The sequence below is a fragment of the Periplaneta americana genome, unplaced genomic scaffold, assembly GCF_040183065.1.
Source record: "Periplaneta americana isolate PAMFEO1 unplaced genomic scaffold, P.americana_PAMFEO1_priV1 scaffold_18, whole genome shotgun sequence".
Lineage (NCBI taxonomy): Eukaryota > Metazoa > Arthropoda > Insecta > Blattodea > Blattidae > Periplaneta > Periplaneta americana.
Window position 1 is genome coordinate 651,629 of NW_027185499.1, and position 27,275 is coordinate 678,903.

The window sequence follows — 27,275 nt, forward strand, 5'->3', positions numbered from 1 at the left end:
GATTTTATTGCCTTTTAAAATCCATTGCCCTTGGCTCTGTTAGAACCAACGAATCCTAGATCCAACTACTACTACGGTAACCACAAAACCACCAAAGACGACGAAATTTATGTTTTATTTATCTGGATCGAAGACGTAGTTATATATCTAGACACGCAGGTTTGTGCAACGTCATGTTTTGGGGGCAGAAGCACTTTGTCAAGCATCAACATATGCAGATTCACGTGTTCATTTGTGTTGTTCACTTTCAATAGAGTGTTGATTTGTGTTGTCTACTTTTAATAGTGCATTAAAGTTAAAGTTAATTGGAAGTTTAGTCTTTAGCATTGATGGAGTACATTAATAGTAGTTTCTCATAATAAAATTAGTGTATTTTAAAAATGCGTAATATCTTCGAAGCGTGAATGTGTTCCTACAAGTTAGAGATACATGTTGCTGTTGTGTAGATATGTTATTGTTTAATTATAGACCTACGTCTAAGTACTGAATTTAATTGGGTGACTAGTACCATTCTTTATGGTGAATTCGTCTACGTTTAATTGTAGGTACACGTACAAGAAAGGAACTGGAAGCACTTCATCAACACAAAGATTCATGTGTTCATTTGTGTTGTTTATTATTAATAGTGTGTTAATTTGTGTTAGTCTACTTTTAATAGTGTTTTAAAGTTAAAGTCAATAGAAAGTTTAGTTTTTCAGTCAGTGATGGAGTACATTAATAGTCATTTCTAACAATTAGTGTATTTTAAAAGCGTGTAATATCTTCGAAGTATGAATATGTTCCTACAAGTTAGAGATACGCGTTGCTAATGTGTAGGTTTGTTATTATTTAATAAGTACTATGCCTAAGTAGTAACCTACAAAACATTTATTAAATCCATCTCACTGTACAACTGTGGGATTTTGTTAACTGCATCTCAGCAGATTATCAACTGACAGAATAGTGCAAGATGAAGCACTGGGGCTCTTAATATGAGCAATAAAACCCACTGGAAGGTGTCACCTTCACATTGTGGGATCAATGGAAATGAACAGGCTAAAAAGGAACAGAAATCTGTCAGTTATCAAATGCTAAACTTTCGTACGTATCTTCCAAATTGAAAAGAATTATATAAAATAAGAAATCAGGCAACATCTAAATGTCAACAGTGTGGAGGGCGCCAAATTTCCACCCAGACTTCCAAAGATCACAAGCAGTGACTTTCTTCAGGTTACATACAGGTCATATCTATCCTGCAAAACATTTACAAAGGCTATCCATCTATTCATCTGACTGCATCGATGTAAAGAACCAATCAGTACTATGCAATGGATAAAGAATATCCCTTCCAATATCCAGCCATGAAGAAGACAGAAGGAAGCAGCTATCAACAATTGACAACACACTATTGGGGTGCAAGAAGGCAACCCAGCTGCTGAGCTCACATACATTTCATTCCGTACTTTTACAACAAATTTATTTATTCTTCCTTTGATGGAAGTCAAGTCGCACTTAAAAGAATTTTTCTGCCTAAAGCTCTATGGCCCTCAACTGATATTCAATCAATGTACCTTGGATTATGTGCAAATCCAGTGAGCACTCTATCACCAAAGTCAATTATTTGTTAATGAAAATATTTATACTTAAAAGACTCTATTAGTTAATGGAGAACTACAATAAATGACTAAATTTACAATACTAACATCAACAATAAGCTGTGCTATCTAAAATAAAGCAATAAAACATATGATAAAAGCACCCCACAACAAAAGAAAATGAAATGTGTCATGCAAAAGAGGCTTACAAGGAAAGGATTACTAATATGGTTTCAATTAAGATAAAATAACTGAAAAATCTAAATGACAACTTACAATATGTAATGACACATGCCAGCAATAGCAATGAACTGATGGAGTCATAACAGTTCTTGTCAATTAATTAATAATTCTGTGCCTCAAAAGCAAAATGTGATGTAAGGCAAAATGTGATGTATCACTTCTTGCAGTTCTTCAGGAGCGAGCATTTAAAGTTTGAACAACTGCATGAAATCATTGCAATCGTGTTTCATAACAAAGAGTTAGAAAGAAAAATAATAGATATATGCATACCATCTTTTGTCACAATAAAGTTATCGTCAGGATGCACAACATATCGTAAAATATCATTTTCGTCAAAAATTAACATATTTGCCTTGGAACCACAGAATTGTGGGTGTGAGCATAATAAAAGCAAACTTGTTGTAATGTTTTACCTGTTTTAAACCAGGAGGAATTTTCAATCTATTTGCTGCCTTATCCATGTCATTATCCATAAGATTATTCACATCAATTTGCAAGACATCCCAAGCAAAATGCAGCTTCTCTTCCAAGGTGTTGCCACGGAGATCTTCCACTACGCTCTGATGAAGTATTGAGTTAAATCAAACAGAATATCAGCAAAAAAAAAAAAAAAAAAAAAAAAAAAACTGCATTTACAATTACATTCGATAAAATGTACTGTATATCTGAAGAAGTGCAATATAAAAATACGAAAAATGATCCATTTTGAATCTTGCATACACTACTCTTAACACCTGCATATAAGTAATTGATTAACTAGTGGAACTTACTCATGTAAGATGGTGTGATGATACACTGAAACAGCTGTAAGCCGCACAGACTTCCATAATTAACACGAGTAAGTTCCACTAGTTAATCAATTACGAAAAATGAATTTTAAAGTGTGGTATAGAGAAAATCAGATTCAGAAGAACTCTGCCTAACAGAATGCGAAGTGAATAATCAGCTACCAAGTGGCTTCTATGTTGGAATTGCTTGTGATCAGTCAATGCCATTTGGATAAACTCAATGGTACATGACTCCAAAAAAATTGTATAAAAAAACTTGACACATAACAAACGTGGCGGTGGGGGTGGTGCTGGGAGCAGACAGGGTAGTAAAATAAGAAGGGAACAGCAGGAATAGAAAAAGGAATTGAGTGAAGGAGGAGGAAGAAGGCAGGGAAAGAAAAAAAGAAAAAAACAGTAGCAAAAGAAAGGGAGAAAAAAGAGCTTTTACCTGTCCTTCTCCTGTTAAGTTTTCTGTGTTGCCATCTCGCACTGCTTTCATCACATGTTGGACAATTATGGAATCTTGAAGAATGGCTTTGAGCGTCTTACTCTGTGGATGTTCTATTATCTTATCATTAATAAAATTCACCTGGACACAAAATTGGATTTAAGCAATATTTTGTTTAAATGTCTCTCTACCATTGCTGGAAAAAGGCTTTTTAATACATATTACAGCAGCTAATATAATTTCTTTCAAAAAACGAATATAAAATAATAACCTGAGATTTTCTGAACACTGTGTTTTGTCCAGCCTTATGTTAATTAGACATCGAATGTTTAGATGCTAAAAAACAGGTTTCACTTTAAAATGTCAAATAAGGAAAAAAAAAAAAGCATTAAAATTTTACAACCTTCTACAGCACACAATATTAGTGCCAGCGAATTTTAAAGCTATTAATAACTAATTAATTTTTATTTCCATAGGTTGAATTTTTTTGTAGGAGGAACATGTTAAAAGTAACAAGTAAGAACTTTTTATTGTTGAAGCAGCAAATACAACCTGGTAAGCTGTGGAAAATCAAATAAATTATTTTTTATTTAAATCAGATATGATTATTAAAAATGTTCTGGCACTTTTCTAATGAAGTTAACATATGCATTAGGCAGTACATGTTCCTATATTTCTAAATGTGCTATTTAAATACTAACAATGTTCATTGTTTTTATCATTCACTTTAACACTTGAATAAAACAGTGTCAGGACACTGAAGATGACACCACACCAGTGTTGAAATGGGGCCTGTATGTCATAAAGGTACATTACCTTTTAAAAAAATTGTAACAATTTTAACGTTTTAACTCTAGAAAGTTTCATAGACTAATAACATTGCTTAAAATATGTCTTCATTATGTTTATATACAATTAAAGTTACAGCAATAATAAACTATCCTTCATACATTAATACTTGTATCACGTTATTAGCTTAGCTCTGGGCAAGATATTATCTAAAGTTAAATTGTTATTCTATAAAAAAATGAAACTATTTAGATAGATTATTATTATTATTATTATTATTATTATTACTACTGCAAAAAAATTAATCAAAAGAGCGTATCACATTGTGTATAACATTTCCTTAGAAATACCAATCTGAATGCTTTTTCTGTCTTTAATTTAGGCCTAGTTTAAGTTTTGGGTGCACTATTCAAAATGTCGTAAAATTCATTATGCTCGACCATGCCGAAATGTAGTAATTATACACCTGGTAGCAGCCCTTTAATGGACCTCATTAAAGTACACCTATTCATTAAAGTTCAGGTGTTCCACAAATCAAAAAACACCATTGTAGCAATATGAAAGCACAAGTATCAATTATTCTCGGATATGCAATCGAAAGACAACTAGTGAAACGTCACGGAGGCTGGAAATCCAATACTGTCGCAGAAGGTTAAGTTCTGTTACTATAATAATTAGCGTTAATCGTAAATAATATTCAAATAAATTCAATTTGTCATCTCGTTTTTCAATGTCCAAATCAATTTCAAGGTTATATCAAGATTAATGTTCATTTTACTCTCTAGATTATATCAAGGTCAATGACATTTGTTCCTCGGAAAAAATCAATACTTTCACGTCTGCGCACATCTCACAATTTACGAGATATTGCACAAGGTCAGTTCTGCTCCCCAGTCAGATAAGAATAACATGAATACTTATGAATAATTTCAAGTTAGAAATATAGTCGAGCATAAAAAGTCGTATGAAACTTGCTTATAATGGTAATTAAGACGGTCGTATGAAAATTATGAAACTCGCTTGCACTTGTTTCATAAACATACTCGCGTCTTAATTACTACCAATATAGGTGCGTTGCATAATGTACTATTCCACACTGTTGATGATGCAATGATTGTTACCAAATAAAATTGAAAAACTACATCTTTTTCAGATTGTTCTATCACATTGGTGAATATAGTGAAAAATAAGTTCCACCAATCATAAACACTCAATGCTATGTGACCCCTTGAAAAGTGGTAGGTTGCCTTGAAATTTTAAAATCAAATTGAAAATTTGAGAGCCAAAATTACCCTACACTAATTCCTGTCCTCGGTTTTTTCCTGTAAGGTATAATTTACTGGATTCTTTGCTATCAACATGGGGGAACTTACCGGTATTAAGCAAGCAGCCAAATGGACATCAACTATAGTCAGGGTGCGAATTAAGACTTCAAATGAGGGGGATAGAAAATATCCTACATAAAATTAGTATTATCCTCATTCGATACGGCTCAACGCTTGGTCGCACTGAGTTGCATCTTGATCATAATAATAATAATAATAATAATTATACCCATGAGCAGGTTTAAGATAAGATGTGTAATTCCTAAGTTATTTATTGTTGTGAGCTTGTCGGTAATGATAAATACATCAATATTATTTTTTTGCTTACTTTATACTGTACTTTATAAAGTATACTCATATTAAAACAATTATATTCTGTGAGGGGGATAGAAGTTATCTCTGGCAGGAACGTAAATATAAATTTATGAGAGGGAGATAACTTTCCAACAAGGGCGGAAATCCCCACCATTCCCCCCCCCCTCCCCCGTTAATTCGCACCCTGGTTATAGCTGAATCATCCTAGAATTATATTTCCTCACAACTTCAGAATAACTGAGTGTTCCCAATTTATCAACAAGTGTTTTCCAAATAAGTACACAAAGTAAAAAAGGCAATTGATGACCATGAAGAATTTACGCCAAAAATGGAAAAATAGGGAATATAACGCTTATAGCCGATTTCATCAAGCTTTACTATGTTTTTAATGATTCATTAATTTATTTATTGGTTCATTAAATTATTTTTATAGCTCACCAAGCATCTTTAGCCCTATAGAACCAGTAAAACTATCGCATCAGTTTAGCGATAGAAATTGTATGTATGTATGTATCCAATGCCTACCCACTTCACTTTACGTGATTCGGGTTCCGCATATTGCGGATAGATGGCAGGACTGTGATCCATTTACCCTAGTTGTACACCACTTTGGCAGACCACAATGTACTTGATGTGTATCTGTGGAGAGTTATGTCGTGTACTAGGGTGAGTGTTCGTGTAAGTGTAGTGTCTGGAATGAATGATGATAAAGATAAGGGAGAAGGGGAAACCTGGTGCCAGCACGTAGCCAACTTCTGTCGAATAGCACCCAGGGGCCGTGAGGCTTAATATCCCCGTCCGACGGACGAATCACTATCAACAAATAATGACATATGCCTTCTCTTCATATGCACTGCGGAGAGATTTGGGATTTAACCCAGGCATATTGGTGCAAAATCCAGTGATTAGAAGTTGTGCACTGCCATCTCTCCTAGTCCCGAGGTAGAAATTTTACATTTTCGCCAGGAATCGAACCCGGGCCAGCTAGTCCGTAGGCAAACACACTACCACAGACCTAACTCGGCGGACAGTGATAGAAATTTCTGTCTTTAAATTTTTAATGGTTCATTAGTTGCAATCAAAAATGGTGGAACGTTTCGACGCAGAATTGTTACATCTGTAACTGCTCGAAAATCAAGAGCCAGATGGAGAAATTTTAACTATTTAAGAAAGGATCATTTTGAAAATCTGAATGACACAAAATTTCACGAAAGATAACGCATCATGAAGATCGTTCATTTATTTATTTATTTTATTGGGTTATTTTACGATGCTTTATCAGCATCTTAGGTTATTTAGCGTCTGAATGAGATGAAGATGATAATGCTGGTGAAATGAGTCCAGGGTCCATCACAGAAAGTTACCCAGCGTTTGCTCATATTGGGTTGAGGGAAAACCCCAGAAAAAACGTCAACCAGGTAACTTGCCCCGACTGGGAATCGAACCCGGGCCACCTGGTTTTGCGGTCAGATGCGCTAACCGTTACTCCACAGGTGTGGACATGAAGATCATGGTACCGGTACTCAAAATTTTAGAAGAAACTGATCATAGGTTAGAATATCATCAGAATGACTGAGACAAAGCTGAAACTAGTCAATTAGGTAACATACAACTTAATTTTTATTTTAACACATGAAAGTGGTTATTATAACTACGTCATTCATTTAGTGTTCTGTCCAAGGGCAGGTCTTTCACTGCAAACCCAGCTTTCTCCAATCTTTCCTATTTTCTGCATTCCTCTTTGTAAATTCATATGATCCACATATTTTAATGTCGTCTGTCATCTGATATCTTCTTCTGCCCAGAACTATTCTCCCATTCACCATTCCTCCCAGTGCATCCTTCAGTAGGCTGTTTTTTCTCAGCCAATGACCCAACCAATTCCTTTTCCTCTTCCTGATCAGTTTCAGCATCATTCTTTCTCCACCCACTCTTTCCCACACAGCTTCATTTCTTATTCTGTCTGTCCATTTCACATGTTCAATTCTTTTCCATATCCCCATTTCAAATGCGTCTAGTCGCTTCTCTTTACTTCGTCGTAATAAATGTTAGTAAATTAATACACAATGTACATTCAAACATAACAAAACTTAATTGGTATAGTAACTTCCATTTATTAGAATTAAATTTACGCACACAGGTTCTTGACACTACTATCCGTTTCGAAAGGAACCTAAATCAGGCCGCCGAAGTTGATATTGAGAAGAAGTCTATATATGAACCTTGTCTGCCGTATCTTTCTCAAAAGTACAACGTCCCTCTTAAACAATGGTCTGTCATTGGTTTGCTCTTTGGCAGTAGAGGTTCTATTACAAAATTCACATGGAATTATCTTAAGGAACTTCACATTCCTTTTGATTATGTAATGTCTGTCCTTATAAATATTATCAAGGATTCTCTTCAAATATTACATCATCATCTCTATTTCAATTAATCCACTTATATATTTCCCTTCAACAATTAACTTTCTTTTTTCTTTAATGTTTCAAATCATATTATGTTGTGCACGTTTATTGTATTCAGGATCCTTATGGTCACTCAAATTCTTTGAGCTGATTTCTCCAATGAATATATAAAATAAATACAGCATATTATGCAGGCATTAAGTTTCTACTTTCTTTTTCTACTTTCTTTCAGCTCTGCAACTGTACTTCATACTACAATAAATGCATGAGTCTCTAATTTTTTTTCATTCTGGACAATAGATTTCAAGAATTTTATCTATACCTAAATTGAGTTCATATAGTATGTATCATTCCTCCCTCAAATGATGCGACCACTGGAATCAGGAATGCAACAATTACAACAGCTATAACAACAGCAGCAGCAGCAGGAGTATTAATAATAATAATAATAATAATAATAATAGTAATAATAATAATAATAGTAATAATAATAATAATAATAGTAATAATAATAATAATAATATGATAATAATAATAATAATAATAATAATAATAATAGTAATAATAATAATAATATGATAATAATAATATAATAATAATAATATGATAATAATAATATGATAATAATAATGATGATAATGATGATGATAATAATAATAATGATAATAATTATAATAATGATAATAGTGATAATGATAATAATAATATTAATAACAATAATAAAACAACAACATTAATAATAATAATAATAATAATAATAATAATAATAATAATATGATGATAATAATAATATAATAATAATAATAATATGATAATAATAATATGATAATAATAATGATGATAATGATAATGATGATAATAATAATAATGATAATAATTATAATAATGATAATAGTGATAATGATAATAATAATAATATTAATAACAATAATAAAACAACAATAATAATAATAATAATAATAATAATATGATAATAATAATAATATAATAATAATAATATGATAATAATAATATGATAATAATAATGATGATAATGATAATGATGATAATAATAATAATAATGATAATAATTATAATAATGATAATAGTGATAATGATAATAATAATAATATTAATAACAATAATAAAACAACAACAATAATAATAATAATAATAATAATAATAATAACAATCATAATAATAATAAGAATCATAATAATAATAATAATAATAATAATAAAAATAAAAATAGTAATAATTATTATTTATTTACTAATATTTAATGTGCTGTACAACAGCCAGGGGCCAATAACAGTTCAGCACATGATAATATCACTACAAGAACATTAATAATGATAGAAATTACAATAAAAGTACATAGGAATAATTATTATTAAAATAATGACAATTTAAAATATGACAACTGAAAATAAAAGATGGAATCTTATATTTGAATATAATACGAATGATAAGAAATATAACGAGAATACCCATAATACAATACATATCTAAATAAAAGACATAAATTAATAACAACTGCCATAAAACTCCAAAAGTATATACTACACATGAAATGGATCCAAGTTTAATCTATGCAAATTAGCATATTTTATACAACTGCTGACCGGAGAGAGAGATTTAGAATTTCTATTGCAAAAAATTTTAGCAGGAATATGAAGACTGATATTGCTGAAGAAGGATTCACATCAATACCATCCTTAATGATTTTACAAAAAAATAAATAATCAAGATCTTGATGTTTGACAAACTATAGCAATTACAATATTTGCAGTTAATCTCATATTTATAATCACTGGAATTGGGTAAAAATCTATAAAAACACAAAGAAATCAATTTTCTTTGGATATTCTCCAATTTATCCGAGTCAGTAGAAGTAATGGAGTTCCATATTACAGATGCATATTCAAGCTTGGATCTAACCAATATATAGTATAAAATTAATAGACACATAGCAGCAGAAAAAGAATAAGTTATAGATCGAATTAGATCAATAATAATAATAATAATAATAATAATAATAATAATAATAATAATAATAATAATAATAATAATAATACTTTTTCCTCCATATTCTGTATTTTATAACTGTGTTGCTTCATTGTTGGCTCATATGCAAATGATATAGCAGGTAACAATTTTCAACATAGTAGGTTGTGGTTTCATGAAAATGTTGTTGTTTTCTAATGCCAGGCGTTTGACAATAAAGTCATTTGATCTCTTGCACTCCAATATTTTTCAAAGATATTATCATGGCCAGCCACTGAACCACAGATTTTGAGGTGTTCCGAATCCATTTCTTGGTTTGAGTTGCACAATGGGCAGTTAGGGGACTGATATATTCCAATTCTATGCAGGTGTTTGGCCAAACAGTCATGGCCTGCTGACAATCTAAATGCAGCTACAGACGATTTTCGTGGTAAATCGGGAATTAACTGTGGATTATGATGCAGAGAGTTCCATTTTTTCCCTTGAGATTGTGTTATCAAATTTGTTTGTTGAAGTCTAAGTATGTAGATTTAATAAATCTTTTCACATAGTAATACGTAGATTTAGTAACAGGTCTGTAAGTAGCAGTGCTGCCCTTCTTTGCTAAAGCATCCGCATTCTCGTTTCCCAGGATTCCACAATGGGATGGTATCCATTGGAATACAATTCTTTTATTCAGTGATATAAATTGAGAGAGCATTTTAGTTATTTCTGCTGTTTGAGATGAAGGTGTGTGTCTAGAGACTATTGATAGAATACCTGCTTTGGAGTCTGACAATATACCTGCATTCTTAAATTTATTGATGTGGCATAGAAGATTCCTGAGACTTTCACTGTTTGCAATGATTTCTCCATCAAAACTTGTTGTTCCATATCCAAGAGATCTATAAAGTGAGAAGAGACAGCACGTAACACCTGCACCGGCACCTTGTTCTCTGGAGATCAAGGATCTGTCAGTGTATAAATGAAGCCAGTTTTGTGGAGGGTACCTAATATTAATTGTCTCTAAAGACAATTGTTTCATTATTTCAGTGTTTACTTCTGATTTCAGTATTTCTTCTGTTAAATTTAGATTATAGTCTAAAATAGTCCCCCAATCGGATCTCCGGGCGGGGACTACTCTAATGGTACAGAATCAACTAAACATCTTACAATGGAATGCTGACGCCATAACATCAGCTAAGAAGACTGAACTAGCCAATATACTCTCAGATATTAATGTAGATATCTTCCTTATTCAAGAAGCAAACCTTAATGCTGACCAATTAAAATATTTTGATTTTAAAGGTTTTAGTATGAAACTGTTGCCCAAAAGTAGACAGATCAGTAGTGGAATTCTCGCAGGCATATCAAAGAAATTAATTACAAATTTTCAAATCATGAAAATGTTGTGATATTTGTACTTATGAAATATTCACTGAACCCACTTATTTATTTGTAATGAAGCATTACTTACTATTCATTAAATGTTAAATAAATCTGGTTGGTGAACAGCTCGCATTTTAGTGAATTGTTTATATTTTAATTTTCACTAGTTAATATTTCATTTGGATTGATTTATTGAAGCTTCGTGAAATGGGGCATTAGGGTACTCAATATTTAAATAATGCATACATATTAGATTTTCAAAACGTTAGTTCATATAAAACAGGCACTTGCCTGAACATCCAATGTCTACTGCTAAAACATAAGCAATTTTCACACTGATTGGCAGCAAACAATCCACTTTCTTTGTGCGTGCGTCCATACTAGGATATAAATCTAATAATTGTTAAGAAATTAAAACATGTGACAGTGCAAAGCATAATTTTTCAGGAGGAAGGAAATAGTACATTATGCAACGAGCCTATAATGATAGTAATTAAGAATCGAGTATGGATATTTATGAAACGAGCGAAAGCGAGTTTCATAATTTTCATACGAGCTTCTTAATTACCATTATAGGCGAGTTTCATATGACTTTTTATGCTCGACCATATTTCTAACTTGAAATTACCGGTATTCAGATGTATACATTTTATTTGTATCTGACAAGATCGGAAGTGACCTTGTTCTAGGTCGTGAATTGTGAGATGTGCGCAGACGCGAAAGTATTGATTTTTTCCGAGGAACAATAATGTCATTGACCTTGACGTAGTCCCGTTTAACTTGATAATATTATAATATTATAACCTTGATTATTGAATTCGACATTGAAAAACGAGATGACAAATTGAATTTATTTGAATATTATTTACAATTAACGCTAATTATTATAGTAACAGAACATAACCTTGTGCGACAGTATTGGATATCCAGCCTCCATGACTTTTCGCTAATTCTCTTTCGATTGCATATCCGAGAATAATCGATAATTGCTGTTTTATAACGGTACAAAGCTGACTTGTCATTGGCTGAACACATGTAAGCTGAGTTATCATTGGCTGAAGACCTGTACTTTAATGAGTAGGTGTACTTTAATGACATGCATTAAAGGACTGCTACCAGGTGTATAATTAGTACTTTTCCGCATGGTCGAGCATAAAAGTAATTAAATATCAATAGCCCTACGCTGATCCTCGATGCAGTCATCGTGTTCACCAATGTTTTCTACCGAATTATATAATATTCTTCTGTAGACCTATTGATATTTAATTACTTTTTCCTTCCTCCTGAAAAGATTATGCTCTGTACAGTGGATATAGGTAGTTACATAAAATTAAGAACGATATAATACAGTATTCAAACAGCAAATGACTTCCAAGAGCAGCTTACTGTTAGAAGGTGCTATCAGTTTTTATGAAAGAGGTTAAGTAAAATTCTTCTGACACAAGTACAATTCTTTACTTACTGGTCTCATTTTGGGTGGTGGAACAGGAATAACTGTGAGGAACAAGGCATCAGTTGGATACTGTGTATCACAGTATTCCAATACTGGCAACAGAGCACACATGAAATTCTTCTCATTCTGCCACAGCTTGCGCAAATGTGTTCTAAAATGAAACAATCACCATTTACATAAAAATTAATTAATTCTTGAATATATTCCAACCCTGACCAACTCAAGAGGTTTACTCAGGGAGGGGCACGAGGAATGGCAAAATTTTCCCATAAAAAAATAATCCTAGAAAATTACAAAATACAGTAAAAATATTAAAGTTTCTCGTTCCTGAAAACTGTAGAATTTATTATAGGAAGCAATAATCACTACACTGTTCATACAGTCAATTATGTTCTAATCTGTATGCTAGTTATATTCAAGTGTTCATAAGTTTTTCTGCATGCTTACTTTGCATTGTAAAACCGAACCAAATCACTATCTCAAATGGACAGTAGAACATTTTAAATGTACCAGGCAAATATAAATCTTCAGTTCTTCACCATCATTATTTGACACAGTTTACTTTCTAATTATACGGAGTACAGTGAGCAAAAAATCGATTTCGAGATTTTATTTGATCTCTTTTCCAGCATCTGAGATACCGAAAAATTAATTCTGGATATGTCATCTATCTGTCTGTGTGCAATCATTTTTTCTGAATTTGAGGACAAACTTTGTCCATATTCTGTACACATGAGTAGGCTTATCCAAAAATGATGCATATGAAATACAATAATTTTCAATAAAAATTTGTTTAAAATCAACAATATAAGTTCTACAGACCAGATTTCTGGTTTGGTCGTTTGTGCATTGATAACTTATTTACACTACAAGAAAAAGAAAAAAGAACCGATTTGTAAAGATACTTATTGTGCATTTATTGACCTTGCATGCAATGTTCCCAAATCGAGATATGATTTGTCTTGGAAAAATAGCCCATAGCACGTTCATGAAAATGAAGGAAATATGGGATAATGCAGAACATATTATTCTGCATTCTTTGGTAATTCATTTCGGGAGCACATCTCCCTGCTCTGCTGTGTTCATTCTCGAAGGAAGTAAGGCCTAATAATGGTAGATGATGTTAAACCACACCAAACTGTAACTTCTACAAAATGAAAGAGAACCTTCTGCACTTCACGAAGATTTCCTTTTCTAACGAAAATCCTGCCTGTTGACAAGTCCAAAAAAATGAAAGTGTGTTTTATCAGACAATCCTGTTTTACTGAGTATGTCTGATTAGTCTGGTTTAACCCTACAGAACTCCGTGCAACTCCTTAAACTGCACTCTGCTAGTCAAAGTGATAATGCATGTCGTGCACAGATTACACTTTGTGTATTTTCAGACGTTGTTATGTTCCTCCAATGAGAAACACAACACTTGTCTCATACTGAGTGTGTTAAATGCCATTTTCTGACCCAATGTAGCATGGTATTGCGATGAGGAGCTTACTGTATCGAAATATAAGCTTCAAGCACGTGTCTGTAGCCCTTTCTAGTGGCTACAGAACATAGAGCCTCTTTATGGCATCTAAAACGCGACATTAATAGCAATAATACCTCGTTAATCCGAACTTCGCTTAATCCAGATAGTCAAAAAACAGATAAGTTTGAAAAAATTGAAGAATCTTGTTTTAAAACTTACTTTTATACATTAGAACTGTGGAACTACAATAATGTACTACATTGTATGTATTGCTTTACATTTTGCTGTATTGTATAGTGTATTTAGCCCTAAACCCTTTAAATACACTATACTAAACATGTTTTTTTGCTATAAACGGAGTTTTAATACACTTTCTACTGTTCTTTTAGGTTATTTCAGTTAATCTGGACCTTCGTTAAATCTGTCAACTTGCCCCACCCCACCAATTAGTCCGGATTAACGAGGTTTTACTGCAGTTCCCTGTCTGAAAACACACCTGTTGGTAAACTTGCTGGTTTTTTAAACACGAAACATTATATTTCAAGTAGTTTGAAAACTAATTAAGACTGTCAAGAAAGAATGTGATTTGTAAATGGGGTCGATCACAGACTGTTGCAATGAGACATGATAACATAACAAAGAGGTTGTGTAAGGTGCATCATCACTCAAAACACTAACCCAAACAGAGTAATGGAAATGATGGCCAATCAATCAGTTTCTGTTACTGTATTATAATGCTGTATCAGTGATGTGCTGTGTTGTTGCTGGGAATTCAGGCCTAAAATGTCATAAGATCAACAGGGGATACCCGTTCATAATTTAATACATTCTTGTAAAAATTCTACATGCATTCTATGCTTTATGTTAAGTTGTTAGCTTAAAATAATTTCTATTATGTCATGTGTCAGTCAGTGTAAATACATGCCTCATTTTCCAGCACAAACATAGAACCAATCAGAAGTTGGGGAGCTGGAAGATTTTGTGGTATGTTTGTTGATATGCAGAGTCTTTTTGTACAGAATGAGGATTATGTTAAATTTCTTTAATACAGTTATTCTGCATAAAGAACTCGACACAAACTTCTAAATTGTCAAACATTTTGAAACTGACTAAGCAGCCATCCCTTTTGACCTTGCAAACTGATGAAAGCAAGAAAATCTAAAATTACTGAAATTACGGTAATTTCAAATGTATCACAACTGTCCGTAGTATCCTATAATATTATATCATCGCCTGAATGCAAGAACTAGGTAACTTGATTTTTCATATTTTGTGACATTGCCTATTTACTTATTTATTGCACTAAGGAATATGTCTCGTTTTCTTTTACCTATTTGTTACATTGGAAAATAGATGTTGCTGGTATCGTTCAATCAGTTACCTAGGTCCTGGATTACATTTTGTGCGATTTTTGCTATGCTATAAAAGAGGTAACTAAAAACCGCAAATTTCGAGTTGCCTAGTTCTTGCATTCAAGCGGCGATATGAAAGTACAGCCACAAAAATAATGATTCGAACATTTTAAAAACATAAAAATTCAGCACCATCATAGGATATATTACTCTGTTTAAGATTTGGGAGGGAAAAAAACAAAGTGATAACAGAAGAAAATTAAATCTTATAATTTATGTATACCTTGATTCATCTGGTAGAATTACAGTTGTAACGAACTTCCCCCTATTTATTCCACTAGATGCTTGGTTCCTGAAACAAAAACACCATCATATAATCTAAGAGGAATCAAAATTTATTTTTCTGGATGAAAAGTAAAAACGTTATTGATATCACACGATCAAAACATATAAGGATGTTTACATTAGATTGAAAGGATTATAACAACCCAAAAATATCACTAATCATTCTCATCAATATCTTAATCCCTGAACCAGGGAACTTACAGAGAAAGTAAATACGAGAAACCACTGACACAAGAAGTCAGGCTGTGTACCCAAGGAAAAGTTCAACTGTATCATTAGTCACACGAGAAACACAATTACCTGCTTGAATGTACAAAAAGATGCTCTTACCTACCTATAACTACTCAATTAGTATAACAATACAATCAAAATTTTCAGTACCAGCTAGCCTTTAAAATGAACTTGTAACAGAAGCTGCATGGAATATAGAAACTAACCAGCAACTGTAACAGAAAGACAGTTGACTACACATTCAGATACTCTAAATTTTCTTCATCAATGATTATTAGCTCCGAAAAAAAATCATTTGACAGAAGACACACATAAAAACAAGCCACTAGATGGCTTTTAGAGAACCCGGAGGTTCCATGGACAAATATATAATAGGATGCGAAACTGTGGTCAGCACCATCTGGCAATGGGGGGCTGAAATAAGATGATCAGCGACCAACGTCGTAGGTGGTGAACATTAGAACTATGTGTTGGGTACATTACCCAGAGTTCTCTATTTATCCATTCGAGATATTGCTCGAGGAGACAAGATGGCAGACAGAAACTTGCTAATAAGTGAACATAAAGTGATACGTGTGTGTATAAGCAGTGCATGTTAAACAGTGATGTTTATGGACGTTGTAAAAATAGTGCTGTTGAATGTATTGTAAAGTAATAGTAATATATAAATTGAACTATCTAAGTAGTTCTCGCAGACTTTTCCATTGTGCTGTACAATAAATACCCAAAGAATACAATCCCAATTATCTAACCTTTTGCTTTATTTTTTTGTGTCTGTCTGGTTATATTTTAATTGGGTAGTGTAAAATAGATCGTCTCTTTTATCTTCCTGTTGGCTCCGGTAAGAATTTTCAGTAGAAGATGCTGTGAGGAATAAAAATGTAAATGTTTTATTTTAAATTGGGTTAGTTTCGAATATCGATGAGGGTGGGAGGGAATACTTTCTGCACAGTTTAACATTTTCGTCACCAGGTGCGCTGCTAAATGCATGGAGTAATTAGTTACTCTTTTCGCTACTTGGTGCGCTGCTAGATGTAATAACGCCCCTCCCTCTAACAGGCAGCAGCAAGATCATTTTCTACAACAGCGCCTCTAGTATGTGTTATGGGAAACTCTGTAAGTTTCGCATCCTATTATATATTCATCCATGGAGGTTCATTGCCACCCTCATATAAGCCCGCCATCAGTCCCTATCCTGAGCAAGATTAATCCAGTCCCTGCCATATCTCACCTCCCTCAAATCCATTTTAATACAGTGCAATCGAAAAGTCCCTCCGCAGCTCTGTTAATTCTAGTAGCCCTGTAGACAATTGGCATTCCCCCACTCATTCCAGTTTGACAGCCTCACCCCCCAGTCCGTTGTGTGCTGCATGATAGCGCCACAGGCTACACAGCATTGCAGAGAGACTTCTCGACTGCGCTGTATTATCCCACTAGATGTAATAAAAAAACAGTGTTACAAAATACACTTGACAAAACGGTAACAGACAACAGAAATATTTATCCCATAACACTACTAATTTATCCACAAAGAAAAGCCATACTACAAATATAAACTTGACCACTAGAAAACATATACAGTAAGTCAAATTGTTGGGTCTGAGAAATAAAAACGGACAAAAAGAAATGCATGTGAACTGTCCGAACACAACACAGAAAAAGACAGGATGCTGTAACTGCTATAGCAGTGCCAGTTAAAAGAAACTTGCAATCAACATAAACTTGTCAAACCAACAAATTCAAGCAAATGTGAAAACAGATTAGTAAATATTTATCTACTCTAATGAAAATTTCAATTCTAAATACTCTTCTCTAGCATTAGAAATTTCAAAACTGCTATCTATTAAATTAAATGCCTTGTCAATGAAGTGTAGAATATTCATTCTTAATGAGAATTTATACATGATGTGTAGTTACGTCACAATTAAGGAGAAAGATCATGATGATGATTATGATTAATAATAAGACAAAAGAAAGGAAGGAAAAGATGAGGAGGAGGGAGGGAAATAAGACGAGTGGAAAAGAAAACGATGAGGGATACTCTAACAAATAAATTGAAATTGCAGTAAAACCTGATTTTAACATTCTTTGAAAAATATTGGAGTGCAAGAGGTCAAATGACTTTATTGTCAAACGCCTGGCATTTGAAAACAACAACAACAACATTCCAGTTTTCAAAGAATAATCTGGTAAGTTCCAGTCAAATTACCATAAAAATAATGTAATAGTGTAATTGATTCTCCTTTTAAGAAAACCTGATTTAAGGGAAATCCTGCTTTTCGGGAATATTTTTCAAGTGGATTTTATGAAAACGAAGCCCAAAATATCGACCTGACTTTCAATAATCAATAGTACAGCTCAGCACATCTCAATCTATGGCAATGCAGTGCCATGTGGCAGCATCATTCTTTATCATTGTTTACGGTCTTGCTTTGTGTTGCTTTCACAGAGTGGCCGCTATGCTTGCTTTGTTCTCGCGAGTTGTGTGGATCCTGTTTTCATATTTTCTTTGTTAGTTTATGCATCATTATAATGACAACTAACTGGAAGAAATTAACTATCGGACAGAAAGTGAAAATAATAAGGGATGTCGAGGGCAATCCTCAAATAGCACTATCGCATATGGCAAAAGGCATGGTTTGCCAATTACTTCATTATGGGGAACAATGAAGAAGAAGAAGAAAAAAGACATTTTTCAATGCCTAATTTCAGTATGGTTCAGGTTCAACCAAGTGAAAAAACATTTGTGCCTACCACTTGAAGAGTTACAAAAATATAATAATGAAGTGTATTGTAAATAAAATTGTAGGCCTAATTAAATGATTATAATGTTTGGCACACAACACACGTGTCAGTACTGGTTATTTTAGCCTTTCCTTTCCATTTTATGTAAGCCCCTTTTAACAAAAACTCCTACTTAAGGACAAGATTCGTTAAAAAGGGGTTGCTTGCTTTCAAATTGTATTAGTAATTATAAATCCATTCTTACCTTTCTGTTTCTGTCGAAGCTTTCTGGACTTTGATCATCAACTTGTTTCGGTACATTGAGATTTTCTTCATAGGTGCCTTACAATTTGGGCAAGCCTTCAATTCATTTACAGATTTCTCTACTGCATTAACAAGATCATTTATTATGAACTCCACAAACTTTGTACGTGAACGTGGTTTTTGAACATTTTTTTCTGAAAATGAATAAGCTATCTTTAGGAGACATACATATACTCATACATAAAGATAAAAAAAATATGCCTGATGTTCATGGATATGATTTCACTGCATCAAAATTCAACATTATTATTTCAAAGAAAGGAAGAAAGGGTTAGAAAAGAAAAAAAGAAAGAGAGAGACTACTCAATGAGAAAGGTTTGCCACCAACCTTTTAATTCCTATTGTTACAAAACAACTAGTTCATTTTGACAATTTATTCAAGCATTGCTCCTCCTCTGGTGTTATGGTTTCAGGATTGACCCCAAGTTAATTTTTATCATCCTTATCTCTCAGTCGGCCACTTCACAAGGATATTGAAAGCACAGATAGAATTTGTTTCAGAGGTCAATATTTCGATGCTTTATCACTGTTACTGTTATTACTCACAATCATGAATTTTGATACTTTATTTGAATGTATTAGTTAAAGAAGTGTAGAAATATAAATATATTTATATTTTCAGGACAAATGCATGCACTGTAACATACATAACGCACACCATTTATTCTCCTGTGCTCAGTTCAAATTCAGAACAGATGTGAAATATTACATCAATATATAAAATACCATTGCTGCACCTCCAAAATCCACTATATACATTTAAACAGATTTTTCAGGAGAGAGAAAAAATAAACATGATCACTTTTAATCACCTTGATTTTCAAAGCTACTTTCGGTACAGTACAGTTTCATCATTTTTCATGTAATGATTGAATGTAGCTTTGAAATTCAAGGGAACTGAAATTGATAATGTTTTTCTTTCTCTTGAAAAATCTGTACAAATGCATATAGCGAGTTTTGGAGGCACAGAGACGATATGCATTCTCTCCTCCAACTCCATATTTCTCTAACTCAACCAACAGTATCTTCTACGACTTTCTCTTGAAACAAGAAGTAACATCTCAAGCAAGCACAATTCAAACACAAATTTTCATATCTTTGCTTTATGCGAACTAAAACTTTAAAATTCACTTAAGAAACACAGAATATTTCGAATCAAAGTTTTAACAATTTCAACTATACAATAATATAGTTGTTTATTTATACGATATATTAAAAATTGAAATAAGTTACTTTAACATAACAAATTTTTCGATAACACACGATTTGATACAATTTATTTAACACCTAGAATCACAACTGTACTTTGCTTACCGTCACTGTGCCTGTACACATACTGTGCGATTGGAAGTCGATTTTGTGGGGGAGTAAAAAACTTCACAAAAAATTGGTTGTGTATGTCACTGTGCTAAAACAAAAAAGGGAAAAACACTGGCGGAGAGGGGTTCGATCCAGTGCTGTGGACTGAACTTCGGCATAGCTCAATGGTGAGAGCACTTGGCACGTAGAACCAAAAACCCAGGTTCGATCCCCAGCACAGGCGAATTTTTCTCCTCTAATATTAATTATTACCATAACAGATGTATTCTGTAGGACCAAAAAATAATAATCTTTAGTAGATTCTTCTAGCAACAGTGCATATTACTGTACAGATTACTATGCATATTACTGTGGAATCCCTGCCACCAAGTCACTCAACTGAGTGCGCTCCTTGTATAATGGCAGTTGACTTAACATAAAATGTCAACATACATGCCCAACTTGGAGTCAGGCCACAAAGAGAAAAACACTGGAGGAGAGGGGTTCGATCCAGTGCTGTGGATTGAACTTCGGTGTAGCTCAATGGTGAGAGCACTTGGCATGCAGAACCAAGGACCCGGGTTCGATCCCTGGCACCGGAGCGAATTTTTCTCTTCTAATATTAATAAAATACACGTTTCTGAAAAATGTTACATGTTGGAACTTTTCAGTGTCATCTGTGTTCAGCTCATGAGCTTAGTTATTCTTATCTTTGTTATAAAACCGTGTTCTTTTTTTTTTTAGTTGATTATTTAACAATTCTGTATCAACGACTGTGTTATTTAGTGTCGATGAGATTGGTGATAGCAAGATGGTATATAACAAGATGAGACGGAGGATTCGCCATAGATTACCTGATATATGCCTTATGGTCAGTCCAAGTGGGAATTGAACCCACACCCAAGAGCAACTCCGGATTGACTGGCAAGTGTCTCAGCTGACTGAGCTACATTGGTGGCCATAAAACTTTGCTGACTAGCTTCCAGTGGTGGTAAATCCTATGCATTCAATGCTTTAGAGAACTCCAGGAAAAACAATTTAATTGTTTACTTCGGAATATGTACTATATGTCTTTCTCGTGTTAAATTTAATGAACCACAGGGATCGCACACATATACAAATACATGCTTACGAGGTTCAATTTGTCCTCTAAACCTCGCCGAGTCAGCGGTGTTTGAACAGCACAGCTGTAGTGACGTGATCGTGAGACAGCCGACAAGCGAAAGGCTTTGTGATGCAAACCAGAAGATAGCTCCAGTCTGTAGCTGAGATCGTGTACGTGTGTGTTACTGATTGTTGTATTTATTAATGGTTTCTTACAATCCTTTAAATGTCCACTTAGTCATTCTTGGTGTTTTCGTCTTAATATATTCATCTGTGAGTGTGACCAATGTTAGTTTCCAAAGAAAATGAATAGTGTTCAATATCTTTCATAAACACATTTTTCAGTTTTAATCTTGGAAGATAAGTGTACAATAAAGAAGCTTGGAAGGTCGTTACCTCAATTCTATTTAAAGCAAGCACAAACATGCCGAGGTAAGACATTTTGCAGGGCTTTCAATGTAAAAAAATATGAAAAATAAAACAGCTGGATTTGCGGTTGTGAATCTACAAATAAATTATCTTGTTTCCCATGCCTGCTATTTGTTAAGGGTAAAGATACGAGCTGGACATGCACTGGTGTGTCACATTTAAGCCATTTGACACGGAAAATTAAGAAGCATGAGGAATCTATTGCTCATAAGAATGCTTGCCTAGATTTATCAGTCCTTGGAAGAACAGAAATCAGACAACAGCTTAGCTAAGCTTCCAGGCAGAATATCGAAAGACAGAATGATAACATAAGGAAAAATCGCTGTGTTCTTTCAAAGATGATTCTTCATCGTCATCATCATCATCATCATCATCGTCGTCATCGTCATCATCATCACCATCATCATCAGGTTCATTTTAAGGCAATTATCTACTTTAAAGAACTGTAGTATTTTTTAATCTTTCAGAAATTAAATATTGTTTAAATTACTGGAAAACTATGTAACATCATAAAAGTAGTGAACCCCTTGTCATTTTAGGCACGAACCACCACTGCTAGCATCATACTGTATTATAGATATTGTTTCATATGGAATATATATTGTGTATTGTTATTAAGTCTTATTTAGGTTAGCTGAATGTAGTTGTCATAAAAAAAATATAAAGCAATATTGGTACTATATAATGTTTTTGTATTTTAAACAGTTTAATTAGTGTATTAAATCTTGTAAATTTGTAAGCTGTGTAGTAATTAGTGTCAATATTATTGTAAATGTAGCACTACAGGTTTTCCCAGCAAAATGAAAAAGCGGAACTCTCAACAGGCAGTCTCAAGAATTTTTTTTATGAATTAAATACAATTATAGTCACAATCATGCCATGGTATGAAAGAAAAATTTCACAACCTCGAGCAGGAATCGAACCTGCGACTTCCTGTTCTCCGGTCAGGTGCTCTACCACTGAGCTATTGAGTTCGTCTCACGCCAAAGGCTCGGAATTATTCTTTCATACTGGCGACTCTGTTATAGAGTACTGTCCATAGCGTCAGACAGTACTCTATAACAGAGTCGCCAGTATGAAAGAATAATTCCGAGCCTTTGGCGTGAGACGAACTCGATAGCTCAGTGGTAGAGCACCTGACCAGAGAACAGGAAGTCGCAGGTTCGAATCCCGCTCGAGGTTGTGAAATTTTTCTTTCATACCATGGCATGATTGTGACTATAATTGTATTTAATTCATCAATATGTCACATCAACGGACATATATACGTCATCCAAACATTGTAAGATGAAGATTAAATTTTTTTTATATTTGCACGAATATTTCCAAGACAGAAAATGTGACAGTGCTTTATCTCTGTGACAAAAATAGCAAATTATGTTGCTGCTGTTCTTACATTGGAATGAATATTTTGAAAAGAATCATAATAGGAAAGTACCTACAAAATCTTAACAAATCAGCACTAGAGCGCTTTCAGAATAAGAAGGCATATAAGGTGGAGCTAGTTCAGGCCGGTCTATGTCGACTAGCCAGTGACAGTGAAGCGGTGTTGCCTAGTTAAATCATCGCGAAGTCTCGCTGAAGCGTCGCGTATTAGTTTCTTTCTTGCGCGCACAATACTTATGTCTAGGAATTAATTTTAAGCTATGGCATTCGATAGAGCTCCGAATTCTGAATCCAACAGTACAAGAATGACAATTGTATGTCAACTGGTTCGCGTGTTATCGCTTTAAGACTAAACAGAGATATCCAACCTACAGCATAGAACATATTTTGCTCTGAATTCCGTCTCTGTAAACGAAGATAGAATCTGTTTATTTTCAAATTCTGATGTGGACTGTTTTCTCTTGTGTGATGTGTAACTTACCGTAACAATGTCTCTTGAAGGGATTGCAATTGGCTCTGGTGTTTCATCTGTTATACGCAAAGGGATAGTCCAACACTAACAAGCGAGGAGTATGGTATTTATGTATATAATTTTTTTAAATGACTAATTTATGATTCAGTGCGTGTCAGTTCTTCACGAACAAAGAATCTGACTGCAGAGACGTGTGGTTTAGAAGTGAAGTACGTTATCTCATATTCTCGGACAGGACAAAGAGACAATTAAAATAGGTGGTATACTTGAATTTACCTCTCCTGGAAAATAAGACAAAACAAACGTGTTAATTATTTGTACAATTTTCAGAACCGTGTATTACTTCATCGTACTATATTTTAAATACATTAGTAGTATGTGTTAGCAGTGTCATTATATTAGAATGTGGAAAGAAGAAGAAAGTTGAGAATAATCATAGGTACGATTTTCACTTTTCATTGGAATATTATATATTGCATAAACATATGAGATATTTGGATGATATTGTAAACATAAACAGTCCTGCCTCTTTTTTCATGAATTATACGAAGAGCATTAGCAACATTCTTCCTTAAGAGCATTAGAAAACTTTATAAAATGATGCACATTAACTACATTTCACTTTTAAAATAAATACAGGCATGCTAGGAACGAGGAGATTTTATAATTCCAAAACTCAATTCCTCTTTTAAAAACCTTTCGTTATGTGTGTGTGTATATATATATATATATATATATATATATACACATATACCATTTATACCATTTTTTCTAATATACAATTTTATCTTCAATATATTAACGATATTATTGGATTACGGTTTTCATATTCGCTTCTGTACAACTACCTTCACTCGTAGGTTTATATTGCCACAGGCCAGAGTGATAGAACATAGAATCCTGGGACTTCTAGGTAGTATAAGCTTGAGGATTAAATTAAATTAGATAGGCTTGATTTAATAAAGTAAAAGAAAGTAATCTTCAGTTTCAATATGAGTACTGAATTAGGTCTACATATGAACAGATATGCTTATATTCTCATAGCCGGATTCTTAGCCAGAATATGGAAAACTGGACCTCTATATATGTAAAAATTAGATGATAAAATAAAATTAGATAGACTTAGTTTATCAGAGAAAAATAAAATAATCTACAGTTCCAGTATGAGTCCTGAATTATATATGAACACATTATGATTATGTTGCATTATAGCCAGATTCGTAACCAGAATGTAGAACCCTGGACCCCTAGGTATGTATAAGCTAGAGAATTAAATTAAATTATATAGGCTTCATTTAACGGAGGAAAAATAAAATAATTTCCAACTTCAATACTAAATTACGTATCTACAGATATGTTTTCGTTTTGTTATCGCTAGATTCTTAGGCTGCCCGTACAAACAAACTGTACCTTATCTTTCCTCTGGAGAAATAAACAATAATAAATTCAGCTTTGCTGTACAAGGAAGTCTGAGTAAGAATTAAAACATTCTTTCTCAGTCATTAGCAAAGTAAATTTCTACATATCTATCACTTTATTTCGCAAGTCAGTGACTCCAAGAGCTACTGCTCTATGAAGCGAAGAAGTAATAAAAATTGAGATGAGAATTACTTCAGTAAGAGTAATTATATTTAAACATTACACACAATGAAGAAACAGGTCTCGATCCGCTCGCTCAGCGAGAGGGCTGCAACTGATATGTTCTGTCCTTATCTGTTGTCTCTGTCTTCCACGTCTCGTGCACCGTGCACTGTGTGACAACGTCAAACTGTTGCTAGCACTCAATTGGCTTAGGCCATATGCCTTCTTATTCTGAAACCGCTATAATCAGGATTTCAGCACAAGTAACAATGTAATTTTCTAACCACTGTTGAAAGCAATCTTAATTCGTAGACCACAAAATTGTTTACCTGCAAGATTTTGTAACAATAAACTGTTTCATCAGAGATCAACTCGGTCTGACCCAACTCTAAAGAGACTAAAATTGGTTGACAAGACAATTTAAATGGCAAATTAACGAATATTCCAAACTCACTATTGAGAGCTGAATTATTTCTGTTCTAATGTGTTCTGACTTAAATGCTTCAATGATTCTGTGGACTTTTCTTTGCAGGAGAATCTACATAGTCTCACCACAGTCTAGTATATACAGTCACGAAGCTTAATACTTACTAAATATGCAAACATAGACAGTTGAAATGTGCATCCATAGATAGTTGCTCACCACCAGGATCGCTACTATCGCCTCATCACAGACTCTTTCCCTAGCAGACCATAAAATGTATTGTACTTTCGATATCATGTTCTTTTGAAAAAATTAACGCCTTCCTTCCACTATTGAAATATGAAATACATAAGGTTTATATATTATTTTCATAAAATAGCCTATATATTCTATAAACTTACCTTCCTGGATCTTTCGGAAGAAGCATAACTCTAACCTATTTTTCTTACAATTTATAGTACTACAAACGTCTCCTTTCCCATATTATTATTCAAATTATTGTATTTTAGCCATTTACAGTTATTACAACCGATAACGAACATTTCACAGTTTACATAGCTTTTCACAAAAATGCGAAATATGGCACAGTCAATGCCTTTTCGATCTAGACCAGGCTGTAATGTTTGTTCGGGTTTTCTATTTCAGCGTATGGAGCTCAGTGAAATATTATATTATAACTTTATTGCATATCATTGCTAAGCTTTATTTAGTCTAATGTGTCCATAAGTTCCGTTTACTTCTTGTTGCATAATATGTTGCAGAAATAATTACAAAACTGTGTTATTTTAATATGAAGAGAATTTTACATGTTAACATAATCTGTTCGCGTCAACATTTCAAGTTTAGAATGGAAAGTATTTTGAGGTTTAATAAAAAAGAATTTATATTGTAATTTCAATTTAGCACATCTACCTTCCCTAATTTTAGACAAAACATTTACCATACCACTCCTATGAAATTCGTGTACGTACAATTGTGTTACTTCGTCTCTTAAGTAGTAGATAAATACAATTCAATTGTAGTATTAAAATACAGACAAATTGAATGTCCGTGGTATCATACATGACATTATGCTTAATTATAATGTATGATTGCGAATTTAGGAATATAAGTTAAATATAGTAAACATAACCTATAATTTTCATATGAATGGCAAGGCATTGGAGATCACTAAATTTAGACAAAAAGGGGCAACTGGTACAGTAAACATAACCTATAATTTCAACATATCTAAAGATCCGTGCGGTGCAATTGAAAATTATTGAATCGTGCATAAATGAATGTACAAGAATTTCGCGACATTTAATCGAAATAAAGGCAGGTATTACACATACGAACAACGTAATTTTCACACAATAAATAATATTACATGTTAACTCGCAAGTGAATTATGTCTGAAGTGTCTCATAATCATTGTTTTAAATTTTATTAATGGAATTACACTACATTTTAGAGAAACATAT

The 27,275-nt window shown here is 33.3% G+C and overlaps 1 pseudogene; it reads right to left on the reverse strand.

Moving 5' to 3' along the window:
- Positions 1 to 27,275, reverse strand: part of LOC138693705 (DNA-directed RNA polymerase I subunit RPA1-like) — a 134,440-nt pseudogene that overhangs the window by 95,153 nt on the left and 12,012 nt on the right.